This window comes from Pezoporus wallicus, unplaced genomic scaffold, assembly GCF_028554395.1.
Source record: "Pezoporus wallicus isolate ANWC-B61680 ecotype Strahan unplaced genomic scaffold, APGP_CSIRO_Pwel_v1 contig_8542, whole genome shotgun sequence".
NCBI lineage: Eukaryota > Metazoa > Chordata > Aves > Psittaciformes > Psittacidae > Pezoporus > Pezoporus wallicus.
The window spans coordinates 1,955,959-1,981,737 of record NW_026640148.1 but is presented as its reverse complement, the minus strand read 5'-3'; the positions used below and the strand labels follow the sequence as shown (position 1 = coordinate 1,981,737).

The following is a 25,779-nucleotide window of genomic DNA, read 5'->3' as shown; positions in this document are numbered from 1 at the left end:
TGGTTTGTGCAGCATTCAGAGACAAAGAGGATAACAAAAAGAAGGTTGGCTCTTTCCAAAGATATGTTTTCTTAATATCCCAGGAAAAAAATTGAACGTGGTCTGTGCAGAGAAAACTGCACAAATTCCAGGGAACATACAAGTCAAACATGTTTTTTCAAGCTGTCCTACCCTGGCCAACCTCCTACAAAAAGACCCCAAGGGACATCCCCTATAGCAGGCCAGTCTCAAAGTCAGGATAAGTCTGAGAGGTGATACTGGATGGAGTAAATTGTATTAACTCAGCTTAGGAGTATGAGTGCAAGTTTAAGAGTCAGAAAGAGCCATTGAGTCTGCCCAAACCTAATAGTTTGGGCAAAAAAAACCCATCACTTGATTAATTGCCATGTTTTGTCTCATGTCTCCCACAGAGCCCAGAGCAGGCACTGGCTTAACACGCAACTGATTCCTGGGCATACGATGACACAGTGATACAAAGGGATTCCTGCAGCATGGAGGCATCCTTATGCTGGCTGTAACCCCGCCAGCACAGCACCAGGGCTTGGCTGAGCTCAGCACCCCCTGCACACCTCCACGGGCAGTCCCACGAAAAGGACAAGTAACACTTGTCAGATGTGCTGAGCAACTGCGATCCACGGGGGACCCTGATGCAAGCGCACGAGGATGCTGGCTGCTCCCAGCTCACACATGCTCCACAAACCATGAGCAGGGAGCTGGGGCTGGCCTGATGAAATAGTGATGACACCGCTGTTCAATGCCAATTAGCATCGGGGACTGAAAAAAAGGGGAGTAATAGTAAGGTGGAAAGCTATGAAAGGATGGGATGGATTAAATGAGATGTGCTGGGGTAGGAAAAGGGAAAAGGAGAGCTGAGAATGCAGAGAGGAAAAACTAGAGAGTTTTGCCCAAGTACAATTAGAGGGAAGACCAGGGGTTGAAAGCCACCTGAAGCACCCCGCCACGCACACCTACATCCTTGTGGACACAAGTCAGTCACTTGCTCATGCCACTGAACAAGCTACCTGCATATCTGCTTCATTAAATAGTAACCCTGTAGGTCTGCTGACAAGAACATACCTCTCTCTCCTTTGGTAATTAGCCCTGAAGGCTGGTCACGCTCACTGGCCATGAAACACTGCAACAAGCAGCCTTTTCATGCCACAAGCTTTACCTTTGTCCCTGTCTGTTCCCATCAGCCTGGTGAAGGCAGGCACGATGCCTGCCCGACACGGGCGCTCCTCGCCTGCACCCATGCCCTCCCCTGCCGAGGATGTCTCTCAACAGGGCAGATATGAGCTCCCTGGGTCAGGGAACTTCAAGCTTTCTCCTTCTGCTTGGGAAAACAACAAGGGCAGGCTCAGGACTGGCAATTCCCTGCCAGGCAGCTGCAATGTGAAATGCTGGGAAGAGGAAGGGTCTTACGAGGCCCCAGAGATACACGAGAGGAAGCGCGGGGTTTTGCGTAAGGAGCTGGAGAGGAACTGAAGGCTCAGCCCTGCTGCACAAGGCTGGGCACATGGTTTGCTCAGCAAACCTCACCCAGGGCCCAGCAGCTGTCTCTGTTATGCCACCGAGGGCAGGAATTGCCTACCCACTGCACGTGTCAGTCAGGGCAAGGCTCTGGCCCCAGTTAGCGATACAGTCATGAAAGCAATAAAGACCCAAATCCATTTTAACAGACATAAAACGCCTCCCGAAGCTCCTGCAATGTGGGCTGAGTTAGGCTGAAGCTGACACGAACTCAGTGGAAAGGATTAAAATGGTTTGTTGGGTTTTGTTGCCTTTTTTTATATCACTCTCCCTGTCAGAAACCAAAGGAGGCAGGTTTGTAACACTTCCCCCTTTCAAAGGCATTAGGAGCCTGAAAAGCAGCCCGCATAGCCCAGAGCTCTCGCTTTATGATCACATTTCCCCTCCAGAATATTTTGGAGATAAATTCCAGGCACCTCAGCAAGGAGAACAGCACAAAGATTAAAACCAAACCTATTCCCAAGCAATTCTGGGCAGCATGTTCCAGTGGTGGGACCACGGACGTGGGAATGAACCTCCAGCTCTGCTCTGACTTAAGACCTTGAGTAAGTCCCTCACAGCCAATTTAACCTCATAAGCTCCAGTTTAACATCCTAAGTTGCCTCTGGAGCACCACAATGTCCCCCCTGCTGCCCCCAGGAGAGCAGGCTGACAGGTTTTGGATCCAGCCACTGCTCAGCTGCACCACATGGTCAAAGTCCACCATGTCCCTGCCTGGATCACTCCAGCGCACACCAAAAGCATCCCCAACCTGCTTTCCCTGAGCATTCGCATACCTTGCTTGAGACTGGGAGATGTAGGTGCCTTCCGCATGCTATAGGAGCCCTGCTCCCCTCACCAGAGCCCTGGCTGAGCCAGCTCTGCTTTCTGCTCTGCAGCTACTTCATTCATTCAAGGAAGCAGCTTGCAAAGCCCCTTGTTAACATCTCTCCCACCACTTGGCACTCATGCAGTTGCCCCCAGTCATTTGTTTATGTCTGACTAATGCTCATTGCTTCAAAATGGGTTTGAAGCTAATGCTGTGTCTCCCAATTAAATGTTTGATGGAATGACATCAAAACCAAAACAGACAGAAAAAACCACTTCCCTTCGATAACCCGACCTCATAGGACAAAACTCACTATTATAAGACTCTGGTTGCTTAGACTTGCCTGACTTTAATCTTTCAAATTAAAGCTTTCCATGCTGCCCTGGCTGGAACTAGGGTGAAAATTTCATCTAATGCAGTTCATTCACTACAGGAAAACCTTTTACTCAAGTTAAGAAACCCCAACAACCGATACCTCTTGCAAGTGTTGGACAGAGCACAGTGCTATAGCTCAGAGCACTGCTTTCGAATGTGGCAGGAAAGTCACAGTGGTACCAGGGAAGAATCCTTTAAAGGGAGAGTAACACACCTTTGGCCAAGCCACGAGCCCCTGCAAACTCAGTGTGCACCTGGTCCATAGAGATCTGTGATAGTTTGGCAGCAAAATTACTTTTCAAAGTCCTGACTGCACAATCTGAATATTCTTTTTGTGCAGATTGGGTTTTCTTTAACACAATCTGTAAAAATAGCCAGTGACCTTTAGTGACATCTAAACAGGCTCCCGGTTTCCTTCCATGGTTTGAAGACTTAAACAATAGCCCCAAAGAAATGACTCAATACTACATACACATGTACTCAATGCTTGGGAAATTGCTGGTGGCTGGGCAATGGGAACAAGAAGGAGATTCATGCAGCTCCAATGTGTGTTGGGTTGAGGCAGTTTGGGGGTTTCAGGCTAAGGTGCAGCAAGGCAATGTCCCCCCAGCACTGCTCCACACACACCAAGCAGTGTGAGGATGGCCGCAAGTTTTGGGTGCAGGACAAGATGGGACAAGAAAACCTGTTCTGTGCTGCCAGGGACTTGGTGCTCCCCTTTCTGAGCTCTTGGCTTAATGCTTGCCATGCGCTGAGCCTCCCAGCTGACTAGCACTGACTGTCCTGCCTTTCAGCGTGGCAGAGTGGAGGATTTGTGCTCCCAAACCATCATATTCCTATAGGTAGGGCAGAAGCATTAAATGACCCTCGTCATGATGACCCCAACCAACGTGTGTGAAACCCCAGAGAGGAAATATGCAGGATTCTGAATAAATCAGGATTCTGGAAGTGGAATCAACCTCCTGGCTGACAGTCACAATGTGACAACCACCAGTGTTCAAGGACAGCTTGCAAGTGAGTTATGTTGTCCCTCTGAAGCCCCTGTCTCCAAAGAACTTCTTTTCTCTATGCCTGCTAAAGCTGCTATTTACCCAACGTAGCCATAGCACTTGGGTCATTAAACAATACCGATGGCAATGCCCGGAGAACTCCAAGCACCTATTGTAGTACCACTGAATTCCTCCTTTGATCACCATGGTCAGAAATATCTGATTTTTATCACTCTTTAATAGCTCCCAATCAACTTTAAGAAGTTACCACAATGCTCATGGTAGAACCTTTGTCAGGCCCTGGTAATCATTGACAAAACCAGAACAGCAGATCTCACTAGCTCAGCATTGTCAGTTGTATGTGACCTTCTCCGTGGACGTGCTACCCCAGGACAGGGTTTCAGCTTCCACGTTGAAGATTATTCTGCCTGCGTTAGAGCAGAAAAAGCTGTGAATGTAAAAGCCATTTTCTGAGCTTCCTGCAAAAGCCTGCAGAGATTAAAAGGGAAGAAAACGTGAAGCACATTGAAGTCATTTCTGGAGGACACACACTCCTAAGCATGAAATAGGAACCTTCATGTTCATATGTTGCTAGCAGATCATTCCGGAGAAATACATCTCTCCCACACCTAAGACACAGAATGACTCTTCCTCATAAACTTCTGCCACCTTTCATCTGTGTCCCAGATGATGCTTACAAATAATCTAGCAATATTTTGTAGTCAGTGCTATGACCTAGCCAAAACTGTACTCAGTATCTTCCCTCTGCCGCCGAGATGGTCTAACTGATGTGTATCTAACTACACCCCAAGCAGCTGCTTATTCAGCACGTACTTAGCACTGAAAGCTTCTGCTTCAGACTTGAAGGGCCCATCAGCCTCAAATTTTGCCTAAGCTCTCCAGCCATACTAGTTTGTCTAAGAGGAAACATTATCTTTACATATGAACCTTGTCAAGCAGCAGAGACGCATCTTGTCTGATTCCAAAAGTTGTCAGTTTAAAGGAAACGAAACCCTAGAGCTCTGATGAATGCTTCTGAAAAGAAAATGGTCATGGGAAAGTAATCTGAAATTGAGTTTATAAAAGAGAAATTATAGAAGTTAATATTGTTTTACCCATTTCTGGTTTCTGCATGCTAATCTGTCGCTCATGAGGCTTTCTGATTCTGGAAAGCTCCAAGGGAACTCCCAAGAACCAAAAACACTGTAAGTGAGCCTTGGGATGAAGACTTCTCTGGGTGAGGAAGACAGACACCAACACCCAGGACTGCTTGCTTCAGTGAAAGCAAAAGCGGTTATCCTTGGTTTGGATGCACTCTGTAAAACTAGTGATGATTATAGCTCAGTTGCAACATATTTAATGAATCACAAGGAGCAGCTGACAGGTCACTTCAGCAGAGGAAAGATCGAATTTGCAACGGCCATTTGAAGAGGGAGCACTTATAGGTAATCATAAGTTACATAATTATATGGTTAATGCCCTAGTTTGTAGGTCATCAAAACCTAGTAATAACACATATAATAACCCGTCTAATCCAACTCTTTAACGTGCAGTTATCACCCCCTGTTGAGATGAGAATTTCTCTCTTTATAACCTGACTGGTGATGTATACTCTGGGAATTTCTGGATTGGCACCGAGGCATCAGGCATTATCTAGAGGCAATATAGTGGATTTGAGAGGCAGCTGTACAGCGTGTCAGACAACGTAGGTGACTTTAGAAGGGGTTAAATACCACCTGGAATTTACAAGCCCTGCATGTTCCTGAGGAGTGATAAAGGGGGAAAATCATATACTTCTAAAGGAGACACCTAGAGTAGGCACACTGGTATAACCAACCCAGGAAATACAAGGCAAAAGCCAAGAGCGTATCACTTTGTCACCTCAGACAGCAGCTGTGTATTCTGCTGGAAGTGCTGGGTTCCCACCTCTAACATATGCACACATTTCTGTCCCACAGTTACAGATTACAAACCTATTAGTCCAGCTACTTTTATCTTGTATAGTTTATGAAATAGTAAGGACTTTCATTCCCTGATGCATTTTGGGAATTCTACAGCCTTCCAGTACTCTTACATCAGCCATGCAACCAGATGCTTAAGCTAAATTCCCTTAAATGAAAATCTTTATTTAATACTTAAAACAAAACCACTGAGCTCTACAACACTGAAGTGTTATTTAATGATCATCCTGGCAGTATGAGAGCCAGATGCAAGCTGCTTGTGCTGTCCAAGCTCCGCTTCCCAGGAGTGATGCTCTGCTTTACATAAACCCTTCCAGCAACGAGCCCACAGCACAGAGCTGCTGTGGAGCAGCTCCACAACATTAGTCTGTTCACTGGAGGTCGAGATCTCGACCCAACGTACAGCCAGAGAGAACACCCACCTACTCTTGCTCGGGGTGGGACAGAGACTAAAACTCCCCTTTCATTAACTCCTTAACAAAAGCAGCTTTATGTTACACCAGCCACCAAATTGCATCACCCGCTCCTTGCATCAAACTGCAGTAGCTCTCAGAGCTGCTTTTGGGCTCTATCTCTTTCCACCAAAGCCTCTGAGCATCTTGCTAAGTAGCAAATGAGAAAGGCCTTGGACCATACATACGCTGCACGGCAGCAAAGTCCATATAGAGTATGCACAAAGAAACAATAACTGAACCTTTTCCAGAGAGCAGTTGTCTCAGGGCTAGAAAGCAACATCTATTTACTAGTTAGACAATAAAATAATTTAGGAGTATGAAGAATGAACGCTGTTCTCTCAGGAAAACCTTTATGATTCAGTAATACATGTACGTACCAAGCTTCTCATTCAGTGAGCTCTGATTACTGCAGAACCCACAAAAGCAAGTAGCCAGACCACTCTCAGAACCTGAGGGATGCCTCAAAATCTCTCTTCTAATCACCACACCACATCACAGAAGCAGAATTGGAAAAACACAAGCAAATCCCTACTGGATCCTTAAAGGAAGCTCTAATCCAATCCTAATGTCTATTGAGACATTATGGTTTTGAAGGAAAAGGATCTGTCTCCCATCATGGAAGTTTCCTCCAGCATCTGAGCCGAGCCAAGTGCAAATGAAACTTTGAACCTATGCCCAGCAGGATCATCAGGAACTGAAACTTTCTAATTGGAACAATATAAAAGATGCCAATACAAATGTCTTTACTGCAAGCCCTCTTCTGATGCACAAACCCTGCCCCACTTCCCCTCCAGCCCAGCTACAACCTGGGCAATGCCTAGTCCCTGGGGACACCCCACTCATGGTACGTTTGACACAAGCCAGGGAGCAGTTGAAATGACAGAAGAGAGTTTTCCTGAGAATCTCAGATCAAAGAAACCCACCTCCGTTTGCATCAACTTTCAGATAAACATCCCCCAAAAGACTACAGTTCACTAAGGGACTGACCCCTTCCTGCAGCCACCCTCACACAAATCCTGTACTTGCCATTTGTCTTTATGGGTGGTAAGGTCTTTAAGGACAGGCACCAGGACTTCCTGTGCATTAGGGAAATGCCAGCACCATCAGCCCCTGGTTCTAAATGGAGCCTGTGTGTCCTGCCACAGCACAAAAACTTCAGAACCAGTCCAGCTCTAACACACTACTTCGTGATGACCTCTCCATCTATCTGGGCTGCTCTAGGTTACAGAGGTCACCGCAGTGAGGTTTAACATGTGAATCATACATGGTACATCCAAATGATCAGACACTGGGAAAGAAGACATGTGATCAGGTCATTCCAGAACAAAACTGAAGAATTTATAACAAAACTCATCTATCTCTCGGTCCTCCTTTGCTTTAACCACCAGATGTTCTCCATTCCACTACCTGCTACCTTCTCCAAGATTCAAATTAGACCTGAAGCACTCCCAGAGACATGATCACAGCCCAGAAAGGCTGTAGGAGAAATACACTTTTAGCATCCTGTGTCTGGTAAAAGATATAAAAGGAAGTAGAAATCCTGTGATGACAAGGCAGGTTCGGGCACCCTAACTAAGAGCTCAAAAAATCTCACTCCTTCCCTTGTATTAAAGCGAGCAGCTTCACAAAGACTCAAACCATAGATTATCTTCAGGGTTATTAAGATGTGACTATGAAGCTTTCTCGTCAGGCTGCCTGTGGAGGGGGGGGGGGAGCTTTCTGAATCAGGCCCTTATCATTTATACCGCATTACAATCCAAAATGAAAAATGACTTGCTCCAGATTTGATAGAATAAAGCATCTTGAGATGCCATAGAAGTACCCAATTTTCAATAAAGACATTAAACCTAAGCTTCAAAAAAGGGAATAATTACATCGTTTTTTGCTTTGAGTTCTAATGTTAAAAGTGTCAATTTATAAAACTAGGTGAACATCCACAATTCCTGAGCAGACTGCAGCTAATTAGACCCCTTTTGATCTTTTATTTTGCCTGGAAGCTTATTTAACAACTTTACACAGAACTGGAGGTTTTGACACACCAGTGGACGGGGGGGGGACACACTTTTTTCCCTGCTACTTGCTGAGGTAGGAGGCTTGTCACATCCTCAAGCACATGTCAGCAAACCTCAGGAACCTCCTAGTGACGAGACCAATTGCCTCTTGACCGAGCTGTCTGCATGGAGATTTGATAGGGATATAAATACTAACAACTAAATCACAGACTGTGATTTGGGTTGGGAGGGACCCCCTTAAAGGGGTTGAGAAACAGTCAACAGCAAATAGAAACAGCCAAGAGACAAGTCACCCCCTCTAGAGCAAAAGGGCTGGCACTAACCTCCTCTCCTCACAAGTGCAAGAGGAGACCATTCCCACTGCGGATAATCCCCACCCTGCCTGGGCATCCCTGTGCGTGTCTCTGCAATCTTTGGTACAGGATGACAGTTTTGCAGCATCCACCTATGTTGCAGTATCTCCCCCATATCCCTGGGGTGAGGGACAGCCCTGGAAGCAGGAAGCCAGGCATAGAGAAGACAGAGTGACAGAGGGAGGAGACAGGGGATGGATGGATGGATAAGCTGCTACAAGCAGCACAGCTGCATTTGCAGTAACATGCTCCTGACTGCAAGCAGCTCCCATCAGACAGGGAGCTGGAGAGATGTGAAACAACCATAACCATCTGGATTTACTGACTCAGCTGTGCTAATCTCTCCAACAGCAGAAAAACCTGAGACCTTGTTTAAACCTCGGTCCAACGCTAGCAGCAACCCTCCAGTCGGGCCCTGTCACCACTTACTCTTAACTGTCTTCAGTCTCGAGGTGAGAACGTCTGAGTTTACCTGATAACAGAGTTTATCTCAGATTCCTTGTTCAAGCAGGAAGAAACACACTGATGACAGCTCTCAGCCCCTAATGAGCTGCCACAGCCTCCCCACATCCATTCAGCACAACCACAGACCCACCCGAGGACCCCGGCTCCAGCTCCCCCACCCCAGTCCAGACTCACAACCACCAAGAAAGCTTAAACCATTGCCTTCCATTTATCAAAGGCTTGTTATTCCTCACCCAGCTCGGAGGCCACCCTGGCTCCCCACGTTACTTCCTCTTCTCCTCACCCTCCTCCAGGCGCATTAGCTGAGGGGCTTCAGCAGAGGAAGGGGAGATGGAAGCGACTGCAGTTGTTACCTACACAACAGCAGCAGAGCTATTTCACCCCTCGAGCTGCGCATTGCAGTATTAATCATTTCAAAGAAAACCATTTGCAAAGCTAAAAGCTTAATGTAGTAACAAAAATCAATACAGTGCTCAAGAAAAATCCCCTGAAGCTGGAGACTTTCAAGCATGGTTCAGGTAGACAGCACCAGGGCATTCCCTTTGGTAACATCAGCCCCACAGACCATTAGAGAGGGGAGGCTGTTTTAATCTATTCTCTTTGTCATTCCAATATAGATCTTCCCCTTTCAAATGGCATTTGTACCTTTATACTGCAGTCTGGGTTCATAAATACAACAAGTCCCTAAAGCTGGGATCAATAAATCCCACATCATCTCTCAGATGGGAAGCAGAGAGAGCACAGCAAAGAGGAGAGGGGCAAATGCCCTGTTGGTATTAAAAGCAAGGCCCCTGACACTGCAGATTTACCATTTCAAATGTCCAATATGGACTCAAAGTTAGTTAACTGAATGATGCCACCCTTGAATCCCCAGAGCAGCTCTCTGCAAATAAATTCAAGCCTTTCCAAGTGTTAAAAATGCATCATGTATCACAACTAATAATACTGGTACCCAGTGCTGTTTGGATGCAGACACTGAGCAGGGAAGCTGAGCTACCCAAGCTGAGAGGACCCAGGCTCCCCTTCCTGCTGCCCCTGCTGCCTTTGGCACAGAAGCACCCCTCTGCCTTTCCCAGTGCTCCATCCTATCCTGAAACCTGGGAATTTTAAGTGATTTACCCAGACCTATCCACAGGCAAAACTGTAACCATAAAGGCTCCTTTTGCCTGCAAAAGACACAAAAGCAGTTCTGTGAATCCATGGAAATGCTGATCCCTGGTTTAGGAAGGAAACTTCAAATGCTGTGAGCCTGCTCTGTCTCTCTAAGAAGAGGATTATTGCCAGGGTTTACTTGTTTGCTTTTGTATGCCAGCCTCCTGCCTTCTGAGCAGAGGTGGAACATAGGAAGGCATATCCCTGCCTTGGCCGCAGTGAGCTTGAAAATCTCCTGCAGGAAGCAAGCTTAATAAACAACAGCCAACAGGCCTCCTCCTTGGCTCCCAATAAAGGAGCAGAAGGAAGGGGATTGAGAAAGCCATTGCCCACCAGCCCCGAAAACACCAGAGGGAAGATTCTGAACTAAAATCTGAAAGAATCTGCATGTTGTGAGGAAATTCCAGAACAAAAACTGGTCCAGGGACACAAGTCTCACGCAGCTTTAAGAAGAGTAAAACAAACTAGCAATAGTTTATAGACACTGGAACGATGTTCAGGTATGGAACATGATCTCCAAAAGCTGCAGGGACAAGGAACAGGTTAGCGCACAGGGTTATGAAGTGGTCTGAGGTGTCCCTGTACCCCAGGATCATCCATGCATCCTCAGAGGATGCAGCAGGCACAAACCTCGTCTAGAATCTGTTTTTTTTTCTGATCTAATTGATTTGGGTTTCTCAGTTGGACACTGTCCAACAGGACAGTGACACTGCTTCCATTACATATAGCTTCCAGATCCATATAGCTCTATTCCACGAGAAAGAAATCCCCAAGGATTCTTTCCAATAATAATTGAAATTGTTTTCAATAAAAAGCCAAAATTGAATGAAAACCAAACCCTCTCCTGCCACCTACTCAACAAGCACATGCAACCCTACCAAAGCACAGGCCTGCTAATGCTTTGCAGCAACACTTGCTCAACCCCAAACAACAGCATGACTCAGTCACCAAGTCAGTTGGTAAAAATCAGACTTAATATGTCAAAATATTTCTGTTTCACCCAAACACTCTTAAATAGTTAGTGCTAAATATTCATCCCACCTCTTAATCCTTCTGTCAGGGAAGCCAGATTTCCTGCTAGAAAACAAAGCAACACAGCTAAGACCACAGAGTAACGCTCCCTGAACCAAACTAATAAGGAACATCTCATCTCTCAGCCTGTCCTCCTCCAAAGAATGAGGCTCTGCTCCTTCCACCTCTGTACACTTCACCTTGGCTTTTATCCACTGCTTATTCCTCTGATTTCTAATCTCCTAGGATCCAAATAAATCTGAGTGGTGCTAAGGGAGCTCCTACAAAGCATCCCTTCTTCACTTAGCAGCCTGTGCAGTGTGCCACTATGTGTCACCAAATGCCCTGCAGAGCTATACATGGCTCCCGAGGTGACTCCATAGAGAGAACACCCACTGTTTACACAGGGAAGCCCCATTCTGCACCTCCTTCACTGCCCCGATCCTTCAGAGAGCAGCTGCTGTAGCACTGGGACTGGAGCTTCCAGCTCTGGTTGCTGCACTGTCTCCTGGTTTTGATCCAGTCCCTCAACCCTTCCACCCATCCTTTGGAGCCACACACCAAGGAGCATCAGGACACGTTTACAAAGCGATGCCTGGGAGTTTGTCCAGAAAGCTCTATGAGCACAAGAGCTTTTGTTTTTACAAGGGAAATGTAAGAAAAGGGCAAAGGAACATCTGTGTCCACACAACAGCAGCGCAAGCCGCAGAGCTGCAAAGCCCCTCCAGCTCGGCCAGTGCTGTCTAACTGCTGGCGTAAATACAGTAACAGTGCTGCACATGTGGCAGGCTGTTTAATTTTAGAAACCAAAACTATCAAGTGATGAAGTTAGTCATCCTTCCTCCATTTGGGACCGATACAACAGGACCAGAGGCAGTGGCCATAACCACGGTGGTTTGTGAAAGAGAGCGCACGTGAGCGCTCCCATGGTGGAGGGAACCCAGGGAACCCGGAGCTGCTCTGTCCAGCCTGGAGTAGGCAAAAGGCGATAAAACCAACTTAAACCAATGGAAACTGAGTGCCCACAGAGCTGCATGGAGGTACATACACAGCCTGCAACACACAGAACTGCTGCCCTGAGCACGTGCTTCCGAGAAGTGGGATGAAAATAACATCGAGCCATTTGGCCTCTGTCCACTGGAAGCAGAATTCATTCAAATCACAGTCAGGGATGTGAATTTCCCAAGGGAAACTACTGCAGAGAGTAACAGGAGCCCAGTTCAGCCAGCACAGCTGCCATGGTGCAAACATATCTGGGTCAGGAGCTGTGTGCTTGGACATCACAGATCCTTATCAGCAGCTGACTGAGTCCTACTGCACACTCTGCAGCTCAGCCTGTGCCATGCTCACACTCCCTCCACGGACAGGAGAGGCCTGGATGCAGCATCAGCCCCTTCCCTTGCAGAGCCCCACGGCTTATCCTCAGATGCAGCACCAGTAGGATGCAACCCTGCAACGCCCATCCATATCTTCCCCTTCCAGTGAAAACCAACGAATGAAGAAAGCAAACAAGTCATGGAGGGATTTTCTGTTTCTCTAGACAAACACACTAAGAGCAGTTCAAAAGAGGCTAATTAAATTCCAAAATCCCTGTGCAAATACATTAATAATGATTCTGAAATGAGCAGTTAACCAAGGAAGCTTTCAAGGTGGGAAGTGTTTGATACAGAAGAGCGTGAGAGGAAGAGCTGCTCAGACTACATTGGAGACAATCTCTCTGGCTAGCACTTGTGTCTGAGGGAGTGGACAAAAGCAAATGCTCCTGGGCCCAGAACAGTGGAGTCCCCAGGCTGCAGGAGGATGGAGGAGACAGTCCCCTTCATTCCCAGTCACTGGAAGCCAAGCAAACACTAAATGACATGGCCATGAGCCTGAACACTCACTGCGTAGCCCCACTGAACATCTCATCATAAGTATTTCCAGGATGGAGGAAAACCAAAGACCCTTTTTCTCACCTAACATGAAATCTCCAACCACCAGATAAATCTTTGTCCTCTTCCCACAGAATACGAGTCAAACCCAAGGAAAAAAGTAAATCAGATGCTGTAACAGATGTGTAGCAGTTACTCATGGGAAAGGGGGGTTATCCCATAGGCACAAAGCCCTTTTGCCTTGTCTTCTTGTTTCTGCAGCTTGCGTCAATAACTGCACCGATGGAGAATGTGTATGAAATGCTGCTACTCTAATAGGAACCAGAGGCTGCCCCCCTTGTGCGTGAAGCATGAAATGATGAGAAATGGGTAATTCCTTATAATTGCTCATATGGCAGGGTGGAAAAATCCAACGTTGTTGCATGGGCTCCACTCCCACGGTTCGTGAAAACTCCCAGTTTGAAATGCCATCGTTCTCACAAGCAAGAAGGGCAATGGCACTGTTCTTCATTTAGTGATGGCAAACTAAGATCCGCAGAAGAGATGTGTCCTTGTGGAGTCCTTGGCAGAGCATGGAATTAAACCCACTGGCTGAGGCCTTGAAAACCAGGCCACCCCTTAGTCAAATCTCCAGCCATGGTCACAAGATCACCCCTCCTATTTCCTTCCCCTTATTCTCTGCATTCCTTGCTCAGCCAGATACAATTAAGTTTTTTTTCAGGCAGGATCTCATGAGATATGGATTCATAGATGCTTGTTTAAATCCAGATCCATTAGACACTTCTCTTCTGCTCCCATTCACTAATTTTATTGTCCTATAAAAGACTTTCTGCTGTGACATATCCACCAGGCTGCCGCTAGAGCTGAAGGCAGTACTGCTGCCACTACTGCTACAGACAGTACTGCTGCCATTGTCCTCTGGAAGCGTGTTTGTTTAGTTCATAAACTCTCATTCCAATATTTTGCTAAATACAAGAATTACACATACAGGGTAATAAATTCTAGGATTATTCCTCCTTTAGATTTAACAAACAGAACCACAGTTACTGCCCCTGCCCTGAAGTACCTCTTTTAAAGAGCAGTCAGCAGCCTGATTAACTTCAGATAAACCATTTAATTTCCAGAAGGAGCCTTGTCTGTATGACACACACAAGCTAGAGTCTGCTGGGTGTTCTCCTGCTCTCCCTGGTGGCTACCTGTTGGGAAGCAGAGCTTTTGTGCCTGTATCTGGCAGTCTCTGCTTCCTGCATCTCAAAGTTCTCTCACTCAAAATTTAAGCATCACTTTCATGAGCCACAAGAAACTGTGGCAGGGGGTTAGAACCGGGTGAGCTTTAAGGTCCCTTCCATCCCAAACCATTCCAAGATTCTATGAAGACCCCATAAACCTCCTGTCTGGAATCTAGGCACTACTCATCAAAAAGTGCATCCTGGAGTAAGGATTTCACCACATTCCTCTCATGGCAGTTAACAGTACTGAGCTCAGGAGGAGGAATGGTCACAGACTGAAGGTCCTGGCTGCAGAGATGTTACAGTCTTTTCCAAACCAGCAACTACAGACATGCCAGGTTAATCCTGATTAATAACAAACACCTTCACTGTGGTTATAGTGATAATAACCCCTTAAGGCTTTTTATGCCAGGTAGATTTAACTCCATTTCCACAGCTGGGCCTGATGTTTTCACCACTTCTCCATCCTTTTCTGTCCACTCTTCCACACACCAGTATAATTCAGGAAAAAGGAACAAAGCTAGGAGCTATTATCAGAGCTGCAGACTCTAACCACCACTCTGTCTCCGTTCAACTAAGGATTGCATTCCTGCTGGCTCTCCATTTTCCTAGCTGAGCTTGGAAGTCCTAAGACACCTTCAAAAATCCTCCTTGTTAGCACAGACCTATCACATTGCCTGAGATCTGGTGGGGTAAAAAACAACTTCCAAGGCTGGGTTACTTGTAGGATAGTGCTATATCAACATTTCAGGTACCTGCACTGTGCAGGTATTCAAACACCTTATGGGCTGCTCTCAGGGACACTGTGCAAGTGGTGAGATGACAGCAGCCAGGATGATCCAGCAGCATGATGAGCATGCAGGTGTTCAGATAAACACTGTGGGACAGCAATGCAAAGAGCTGGCACATGCAGAGCATCACTTTTTTGCGAACAGAGCCACCTCCTTGGCTCTGCTAAAGCATGCCATACCTTAGGAAGCCCATTTACCAAGGTGTCTTTTTGCAATAGAGCAATGGTCAAACCCAAGAAACATTCCCTTCATCTGCGCATACCGTAATGTGAAAGAACGCAGAGGTTACTTGCACCAGCCACCGAGCATAAACACAGATCTGCTTTAAGCAGCCAACCTTTTTGTCAGAAGAGGTACAGCGTCAGAGCTCAGGCACTTGAAGGTCAGCCAAGTTGGTCAGTGGGCCAGAGCAGGGCATTCTGGCTCCTGTTCCCAGCTCTCAAGGGTATTGTGTGATATCCACAAGCAGGTGAACGAGGATCAAGAGTTTGTTCCTTGTTCTACACTGACTCACTGCATAACCTTGAACAGGATGCTACATCAACACCTTATGCACGTGGCAACAGTAGAATTCACCCATTTCCCTGTCCTTGTGTGTATGGCACAATCTCATAGAGTCATAGATTAGTTAGGGTTGGAAAGGACCTTAAGATCATCCAGTTCCAACCCCCTGCCATGGGCAGAGACACCTCACACTAAATCACATCACCCAAGGCCTCGTCCAACCTGATCTTGAACATTGCCAGGGATGGAGCATTCACAACCTCCCTGGGCAACCCATTCCAGTGCCTCACCACCTTAACAGGAAAGAACTTCCTCCTTATATCCAATCTAAACTTTCCCTGTTTAAGTTTTAACCCGTTACCCCTTGTCCCGTCACTACAGTCCCTAATGAAAAGAGTCCCTCCCCAGCATCCCCATAGGCCCCCTTCAGATACTGGAAGGCTGCTATGAGGTCTCCACACAGCCTTCTCTTCTCCACGCTGAACAGCCCCAACTTTCTCAGCCTGTCTGCATACAGGAGGTGCTCCAGTCCCCTGATCATCCTCGTGGCCCTTCTCTGGACTTGTTCCAATTTGTGCCCATAAGGTACGTTGAGGTCACTGGCTCAAGGGTACCAGACAAGAGCAGAGCCTGGCTGTTGTATCACACCCTGGGCTCATTCTACACAATATTAAGAGCCTGGGTCAATGTACGTGATTTTTTTCCAGCACTCCATGAGTTCCCCTGTACAGCAAAGTTAAAGCAAGCGAGAGAACGAGACGTTCCCGTTTGACTGGCTGTGACTAGCTGCAATTAAAAACTATAATTTATTACCCTGGATTACGAGTATAATTTCAATGCAGAGAATTAAGGTTTTCTTCTGAGATGGAAATAAAGATTAATTTTTAATTTCCTTTCTCACTGCACATTTAAGAGCAATAGACTCCATAGAAAACTGCAGGTCAAAATAGTTTTATGGAGGAATGACAATGTTCCATTGGCAAATAATTTAATGCTCTTGCTGCCTTTTTAATATTTGACTGCAGCTCCCTCATGCGAAACAGCAGCAGCTTCTACGACACACGTTTGCTGCAGCACCTGGGTCAATGTGACTTTGAAACAACAGAGTTTCACTGCTCAGGACATGGGCAGCTCCTGGAGCTCCCTCATGCAGGCAGCAGCCTTCCACAGGAAGGGCACAGGCAGACTTCCCGAGAGGTCTGGGGATGGGAAGAGTGAGAATGAAATGAAATGAAATGAAAGCCTGGGGGCTGGGGCAGAGGGCACCAGGATGGGTTGGGAATAGATGCACAGCAGGTACATCCCACTTGGACACGGATGAGTATATTCAGACAAAGCAGGAGAAGCATTTCCATCCAGGAGACGCTGCCATAGGACAGTCGGTGGCTTTGTTCACAGACAGAACGTGCTATTCCAGTTTTCACAGCTCATCAGCAGGATACAGGGAAAAAGCTGTGAAGCACAAAGGCATGAATTCACTTGGTCCCTGGCACCATGAGTAGACTGCTGCCTGCCAAAACTGCTCACAGCCCCTGGAGCCTGTACCTGGGAAAAGCTGGGAAACCCACACAGCATTTCTGAGTGACCTGTAAAAGAGAACCCAACACAGCACAAGGAAGGAGAGGTCTGTGTGCATCCATCCCTCCCAGGAAGGGCATCCAGACAGGATTGGCTGTAGCTGTTCACATCACATGCCTTAGACCCAGTATTTGACCCTAGGCAACTGGCAGTGAACAGAAATGTCTCTGTAATTCAGAAATGCTTTAAATAATTGCTCTGGTAGTAGCAATTAACCAAAAAGTCTCTACCTTATTAATGATTTGGATCCCAGTTAATGGAATAACCCTGCACTGACAGATATGCATCTGAGATGGCCTAATAATCAGCCTCCCCATTGCAGGGGTTTAAAAATTTATTGGCATCTTATAACTGGTACCTCAGGTTATAAATGGGATTAGATGCCAAAGTGATGCAACTACTGCTACTACCATGAGGTCAGGCCAAGCACTGTGCAGGGTCACAAGGAGGAACATCCCCCTGGGGACATGGTGGTGACAAACACCTTTGCCAAATACCTCGGATCTTTGTACCACTTGGGAAGTCTGGTCTCCAGTTTTGGAGCTCTGGTGAAGTAAAGGAGACATGGAACCACCAGCTCCAATGAGCATCCTTCTCACAGGCATTCAACATCAGACCTGTCTCTAGTAGCCCACCCTTGGTGCAACCATTGCCTGAGTGCAAAGATTGGTGTGTGTCTCCGGAAATGGAGTTTAGATGTTTGTCTTATCTGAGCAAGTTCAGTGGCTGAACATGCTGCACAACGAGAGTGAGCAACCCTGACAAAGCAACTGCCGCCTCCTTATCACGGCCTCCAAAAGGACTGAAAAGAATCACGCGTCAGAGACTTATCTCTCAAGAGATGTTCAGTGCCCATGCCTGGCTTACCAATCAGCTTGACCTCCCTTTTTCACCAGAGGTTTTCTGCCTTGGTTTTGGCCACACAGAACAGCCTTGCCACTTCCTGAGGGTGGAGGAGTCACAGGAGAAGGGGGTGTGGAGGATGGGCCCTCTTTGCTGATGCTGTTGTCTTGTATTTCTGGACAATGGGATGTTTTTACCCATGACAATTTCTACCGTTGAGATAATCGTAACAAACGGCCAACCTGGTATCACAGCAAGGTTCTGAAGGTTTGGGGGACGACAGTGGAGCAGAGGCTGAGGGCAGACTACCTTGAAGCCATGTTAACCAGGGGTCCCTGTGTGCAGCCTCCCATGCACTCAAAGCTCAAGCTAGGGTCCTGCTGCCCATGTGCAGCTGTGTCAATGGGAAGGGAAGAGGGCTTTTGGTGGTGGCCAGCTACTAATTCCAGAACATACAGGACTGGTACATGTCCTGCTCTTCACACTGATTGTTCCAGTCCTTGCATGGCTGGTGCAGCTTCAAGACATGGGATTCCAATGGTACCCAGTCCCTGTCCTAACAGCTCCCAGTGAAGTCAGTGGCAAAGCACATTTTGGTTTCAACAGGAGCAGAGTTTGTCCAATCCTGAATGCTGTTGAAAATCCTTCACTGAAAGACAAAGAGAATAAACAGAGAGATATATGATTCTAGGACACAAGAGATCAGACCAAAGGCACCAGTATGAAAGATGAGAGCAATAGCTTAGACAGGACAAGGCATGCAAAGCACATGACACTGTACTCCAAGAACAGCCTCTGGAAACCAGTATGAGCCTTTCGGGTCATCATGTTACTCATCAAGAACAGAGGATTCACAAGCATTACTCCATGACAGTGGGACACAGCTGTCAGCTGGCATGTCCACAGTTTCGGTGTCTGGAAATGACAACTTCTAGGTTGGAACCTGTCTGCAAGAAACAGGTTGGGGTTGGTCTCACACCAGCCCCCTTTGGGATGCACTTATGATGGTTATAACCTTCAGCTCATCTCCTGAGATTCTCCATGTTCAAGATGGTAGAGACTCAACTGCACAAAACATCAGCTCCAGTAAAGGAGGATTCTAATTCTCACTTACACCCAAATCCACGATCAAAGAATCCCAGAACAGATCAGACTGGCCTGTATCTGCACTTATAAATTGTATTTGATCTCCTTTTATTGCCTCACCCCAAGTTCTAGAATTTAGACAAGCAAATACACTGATTTATACGGATCTATAAAATAATACACATGCTTTTGAGATCACTCTTTGAATTCTGATATCACATAAACAACAAGAACTTTTTTCTTGTCTCTGGCACTCTGAATGCATAAAAAGTGTAATATTACATCACACTTTATTCTCAAGGACACCAGCAGCCCTCCTCTCAAACGCTCAGGGTCTAATGCCAGATGTATCATGAGAATGATGGTAAAAGGACCACAGAGTCACAGAAACAGAATCACTTTGTGCCTGGCTATCTCTATTTGTTCTTTGCCCCCATAAGCTTGGGGGGACAGCAGTGTTTAAGGACTGGGCAAAGCCAGCAGATCTGCAGCCTGGCCCAGCTTTGCTCCTGCGTTCCTGCACAGAGCCCTGAGCAGGTCACCTTACCCCTTGTTTGCCCTCCCTCTGCCCAGTCCCTGCTCTGGCAGGGACTGTCTCAAGCTGTTTGTAGTAAATGGTATCTCCCCTAGGCACATTCTGTACTTTGCTCAGTGAAGCCCTGCTGTAATCTAAGGTCTCTAAGCACTTCCCTAATATGTATATTCAATACTGATATGAAATGATGCTAACTGGTTGTGCAGATATCTCCATTCATTTCCATATTTAAGAACCTCTCCTCCAGAAAACACACATAATCAACACAAAGTTCTGTCTGTAAGCATGCAAGGCTGAATTAACAACAGATGATGTTTACGGAGAAGTGCCACCAATGGAGCTCTGCACAGACAAAGTTCTTTTATCAGACGTTCCCCAAAGAGCCCCCCCCCTCACCGTGTGCTCAGCTTAACAGGTACAACAGGGGCTGGAGGGCAGGTTTCAGCTGTCAGATAATAACTAATACTTGCTGCGGAGTTTGGAGGTTTGGCACACTGGTCATCATGGGCTCCACTTAATGCTCATGGCTTCACCTCAATCTGTGCAGGCCAGATTGCACAGAACAACTCGGAGCTTCCAGACCCCTCCAGTAATAGCTCCGGAACCTGAGCTATAATGAAAGCTTCTCAACTATCCTTCATTTGGCTTTTCCTGTCAGAGGATATGGACAAGGGCCCACAGTGCTCCTGTCCATTTTTGCCCATTAGGGCTGCTGGTTTAAATCTCAGTCTGCCATTTCTCATGTTTGCCCAAATCAGGGTGACTTACCCTCACCCACAGGATCAATGCAATAGGACATCCTTCAACTAAAAGTACAGCAGCCTTTGTTGCACAGCCCTCAAGTACTGTTTTGAGACTGGGAATAACTGAGGTCTCCTACAGAAATGAGACAATTTAGCAGAGGCTGTAGGTAGCCCTGGCTGGCCACTGCCCATGCGGCACCCACGTTCCTTGGAAGTCAACATGAGAAGAACCTTCATCACAGCTCACGTCTACCAAACAGAGCTCTGAGGAAAGGGACATTCAGTCTTCGCACGTTTTCCTCTTACAGGCGTTGAATGAAGAGAGGAAAAATAACCCAACAAAACCCCCAAGTTCTGATAAGAAAGATAAATTCTCAAAAACAGTGACAGACGCCCAGAGCAGATACCAGAGCAAAAACATGACCAAGATCCGATTAGCCCAGTGAATCAGCGCTGCAGCCGGTATCTCTAAACCAAAGTACTCTTCCCTTTCCCCTCCCACACTCTTCTTCCCATCACTGCAAAGCGCTCCCACCACTGAGCTTGCACACACGAACCCTGACCAAGGGCCTGATGCCATCAATGTTGGCTCACGCATCACCTCCATGGATGTTTACGAAGTCAACACTGGTGTAGGCACCAGGCCCTCAGCTTCGGATAGATTCCCTCACCACAAGCACAGCTGTTGACCCTTCCTTCAATTACTGTTATCCTTTCACCACTCCTGCATTTGGGACAATTTCTGGGCTCATGCAATTGGAAGGGATTGGGTTGGCAGGTAGGGAAAAAGAACTTTTTGTGAAAGAGGAGAAACATCTCCTTTTTGTCAAAGGAAGACACAGCAGTTAGCTCAGGAGAAGTTATGTGAATCAATCACAGCAGGCAGATGTACTTCAAGTGCCTTCCACTGGTTGCAACAAGAGGAGGCAGCAGCATCTGAGCCAAGTGGCACTGGACAAGCTGCCTCTGCTTTCAGCCAGCATCCCTGGGAAAGGGAAAAACTACTGGGGACGTGAAGGGATGGGGGATACTGCTCTTCCAGAGCAACGTGTGGCTCATTTTCTTATAGGCAATGAATAACAGCCACAGTGAGTTTCACAGTAGCAACAGGAAAAATTATCTCCAGAATAACCGACTGTGGTCAAAGAGGGAAGAGGCAGGAAGAGGAGTGGCAGGAGGATCCCATCCTGAGCTGACAGAGGAATTCAGTCAGGTTTTAGCTATTTACAGTCCCCCCACTAATTACCCAGCAGATCTTCCAGTGACTCTTCCCAGCAGTGAGACTATTCCCATTAGACTGACTGTAAGCAGCGTCACATCACTCCCATGCCGGCCAGCTCGAGTCATAGTTTCCAGAGCAAAGGAGTACCATTTTGGTCTCTCCAAACTCAAGAGGGGAACCCAGGAACAAAGCCTGGAGCAGAGGAATACCACAGCCTTGCCAGACCACTGGCAGCAGCTTTACCACTCAGCACAAAGCCAGGCTCTATTTGCCAAGCTGCGAGGGGCCGTGCGAGCTGAGTGCCACTGAGCACAGCGGCTCTCCCAGGCCTCTTTCTTCTCTGTTCTGGAGCCAGGATCAGCAATATCTCTGTGGAAATAAGCTTTAACAGTTGCTCTGGATCCAGCAGGAGGAGCTGGCTAAACACACATTTTTGTCTTAATGTAGGGCCTAAATAAACAGTCAAATAAGAACTCAATTTAAAAAATCCTGTCGTTTAAAAGGATTCCCTCAATTCTCAGTATTCCTTTTATTCCCATGGCAACTGATACGAGTCTGATCTGCAGCCCAAGTATTTTCTCCTGCTGACTTTTCCAGTGTAACTGGAAACACAGACACAAATACACGGATCTGATGTTGGCTTGCACATTTTCTGCAAAAGCTGGAACACCTTTATCCCAAGTAATTAGTGGAAACACATTGCGTTCGTTAAACACACACACACCAACCCCACCGATACACAGACACAGCATCTACATAGCAGAGGGATCCTGAGCTACCCAAGGCTTGCTATCCATACAGCCATGCCTGCTGTGTGGATTCCCTTCCTTGGAAGGGAACTGTTTGCTTTTAAGCTTGGGAGAGCCCATTCACTGCCCATGGACAGTGGCACATAGACCAGCCCACTGGTTGCCCACACTGACCCAGTGGCAGCCTGTTGCCTCTACACTGACTGCAAAGCCAACAGAATCCAGCCAAATACCACTGGCACAGCTTTCCTAATAACCATCCTCCTTTAAGGCCCCTCTGCTACAGCCATGTCATCTGGTGGGAACATCAGCTTCCATTTATCCACAAACAGGGTTCTGGTCCTGTGGCTAACGAAGGCCAGGTTCCATCACGATTCACTAGCCACACAGGAGCTGGAAGCAGATGGAAAACCCCTCACTTTAGTTATTTGGAGATGTAACAAAACCAACGTCTGAGTCTTTGGCTCTTCCCTCATGATTTTATCATCTGCTGGCAAAACTGCCATGCTAAGCCCTCTGGAATTCCTACCTTGTGGTAAGGAGCTCGCAGGACCAGCTCTTTATTCGACACAACCCCTGACCTGTTTAGGTGAGTTTGGATCACTTTTCAAGGGGACCATGGCCCCGACACTGAAATACACATTTCCTGAAGACCCTTAAACAACTTTGTGAAGGATTTTGCACCTCAGCACCTCCCACATCACTAAATAACAATTAAACAGCTTGCTTTCTCATGAGCACGCTCTTTCACTCAGAGGCCAGCAGTAAGGACCGTGGCAAGTTGTCGGATCCATGCACCTGCTTAGGAGTGGATATTTTGTCCCATATTTTTCTAGTAGGAAAAGAAACCTGAGGTTTTACCTGACAGCTTCTTACAATCCGGCCAGGGTAAGGTATAATGCAGGCTTTCCCCCCCCGCTTCTCAGATCTCAGGAGCTTGTGCCAAAAGACTGTCAACTTGTTAAAAGTACATTAATGCAAATTCCAGAGCTTTCAGTTATGTTTATGCTAATAGAAAGCCTCCCGCTCTGTGACAGGCCCAAGTGAAGAGTCAGTAACAGGAAAATTAATTCCAGCTGTTGAAATTGATTTAAAACTAGTTTATTCATAATAATAATAATAAGGGGAAGGAAAAAAAAATAAAAAATTCCTGGAATAAAAATAAAAAAGGGAAAAAGAGAAAGCACAAAATCATGTTTACTGCGTGAAAGCGGAAAGGGTTCTCCTGTTGGGAAGAAATCTTCCAAATTTAATCAAGCCTGGTTAGAAGAAAGCTCTAGCTTGTTATCGGGTTGTAAGTGTAGATTAACATGAAAAGAATTAGCTATGTGCACAGCCTGCTTTTGCAAAGGAAACACAAGGGTTTTTTGTCTGTATTTTGGTTTATATTCCTTATGTCTAATCCACAGGCAAGGAGACCAAATCCAGGCTGCAATGGGACAGGTAGTATTGTGGATGATAATGGTTGTGCGCTGAGAACACCAGAGCTCCTGGGTGGGAAGATTAACTCCCCGTGACCACTGCATTTATTCACTGCCTTTACAGACATTTTTGCTGACTTGAGCTCCAAGTGATTTCCATGTTTAGACAACCCCAGTCGTGGGATCACATCCCCCAGCTTTTCTGGGCTTCCAGAGTTCAAATCAAGACCTAGCTGGGAAATGGCTGGCCTTGCCCTTTCGAGAATGATCTCAAATGCTCATAGCCCTGATCTAAAGAGCCAGATCTTTTCTTCTTTCTTAAATCTCCCAGCAGTGGTCCTCCCAAGGTCCTCGCCTATGTGTGCCTGCAGCCCTGACAGCTGGAGGAACGCAACACCACACAAAATACAGTTTGGAAAAAGAAGTGGAAGCAGCCTTTGAAACTCTGCTCAGAAACAGACTTTCCAGCATGCAACACCTACAGCCGGAACCCGATTTGAAAATAGATGGTGCTGACATTTAACCCAGTATCCAAAGCACACAGCATCCACTGGCCTCTGGTGTAATAGCCCCCGAGTACAGGATCTGTCCCTTTCCTAATGAGCACTTCCAGGTGCTGACCTGTGGTCTTACTCAGGCTCCTGCATAGATCTTAGAATGGTTTGGGTTGGAAGAGACCTTAAAGCTCATCCAGTTCCAACCCCTGCCACAGGCAGGGACACCTTCCACCAGAGCAGCTTGCTCCAAGCCCCATCCAAGCTGGCCTTGAACACTGCCAGGGATGGGGTGGCCACAACCAAGCTAAACCCTATCCCTTTGCCAAAACCTTCTATTAGGACCATATTCCTTGCTGCTTTTCATGGGACTGATCCAGAGTTCACTGAAACGAAGACAGATCTCTCCATTGACTTCAGCAGACTTCACATCCAGCTTTAAGGGCCAGTCTTGCATTTCAGTATCAAAAACCATACTAGGCTTCCACAGGCTATGTTTCTGCTGCCCTCATCTCTCAGTTCCACATCACTAAGGCTCCCCACCTTGTATATATTTGCCTTTGCCTCTATTTACACCACCACACATTTTTCACAGGGGTGGGGAAAGGGGCAAAGACAGAGAGGTGCCACGGCTCGCATGGATCTTAACCAACTTATGACACTAAGGAATTCATGTGCGCAGCGGATGCGAGGATAAAGCGTTGGACCAATTTCAACAAGAACCTTGAGAGAAGCCAAGTCCAACCTATGGATATGCAGGAAGCTCATAAAGGGCGCCAGCCCTAACCCTGTCAGAAGAGCAGTGGGCTGGTGAGTGTGCAGGAGGCTGCTTCCTCTCGAGGGGAGAAAGGGGGAAGGAAGTTCCCCTAGAAATCCCACTAGGATTTCAGAAATTTGCCCCTTTATTGTCCACCTCAGAGCATCAAGATGAACCCTACAGCATGGCACAGCTCAAACAATGTCCCGGGCAGGCAGGCTGGCTGCCGAAAGGGAGATGCTGTGAGCTCAAAGGCTGACAGTGCCCCTGACTCATGCCATCAGAGGAAGGAAAGAACAACAATAAAGCAAGCGGGGGCTATTTCTCAGAGTACACCCCATGACTTCTGCCAGCACATGCCAGGAAAGGAGGACGCTGCACATTTTTAACTGAGGAATGTACGGCTTGAACCATTATTTGAACTTAAAAAGGGCCATTTGCAGCTTTATCTACCACCTATAGTCAATTCACATGGGGAAACGAAGCATTGCAAATTATCTGAAAACCTGATTAGTAAAGGAGGAGCATGAGGGGATATCACCCTTTGCAGGACTGATACTTACCTCCTGAAAAATGAGGTTGGTGGGTGGGTGGTAGCAGGAAGGACTCTCTCTATGGGCAGGCATTCCCTTCCCTGGCACTCACCCTGTCCTTGCTCACCCCTTTTTTGTGGGTGCTTGTTCACCAGGATCACCAGGCTCGGGCCATTTGCAAGCAAACTGCCAGGTTCTTGCTTCCGACTCAATGTGAGTCAGGCTCCTACCTGCCTCCTGTTCCCTTGGCCCTAAACCAGCAATGCAAACCCAGGAATTCAAATACCAGCAGCTTGGGAGGGGGTGGTGCTC

The 25,779-nt window shown here is 46.9% G+C and overlaps 1 long non-coding RNA gene across 2 annotated transcripts in view; it reads right to left on the bottom strand.

Moving 5' to 3' along the window:
- Positions 1-25,779, bottom strand: part of LOC130603735 (uncharacterized) — a 33,198-nt gene that overhangs the window by 1,886 nt on the left and 5,533 nt on the right. Inside the window, exons 2-3 of one of the 2 annotated variants that reach the window (XR_008973262.1) lie at positions 4,643-4,737; positions 4,041-4,191 (exon numbers count right to left, since the gene is read on the bottom strand). This is a non-coding gene — a long non-coding RNA (uncharacterized LOC130603735). The remainder of the gene's footprint in view (positions 1-4,040; positions 4,192-4,642; positions 4,738-25,779) is intronic. The other variant, XR_008973263.1, reaches the window with a different exon arrangement.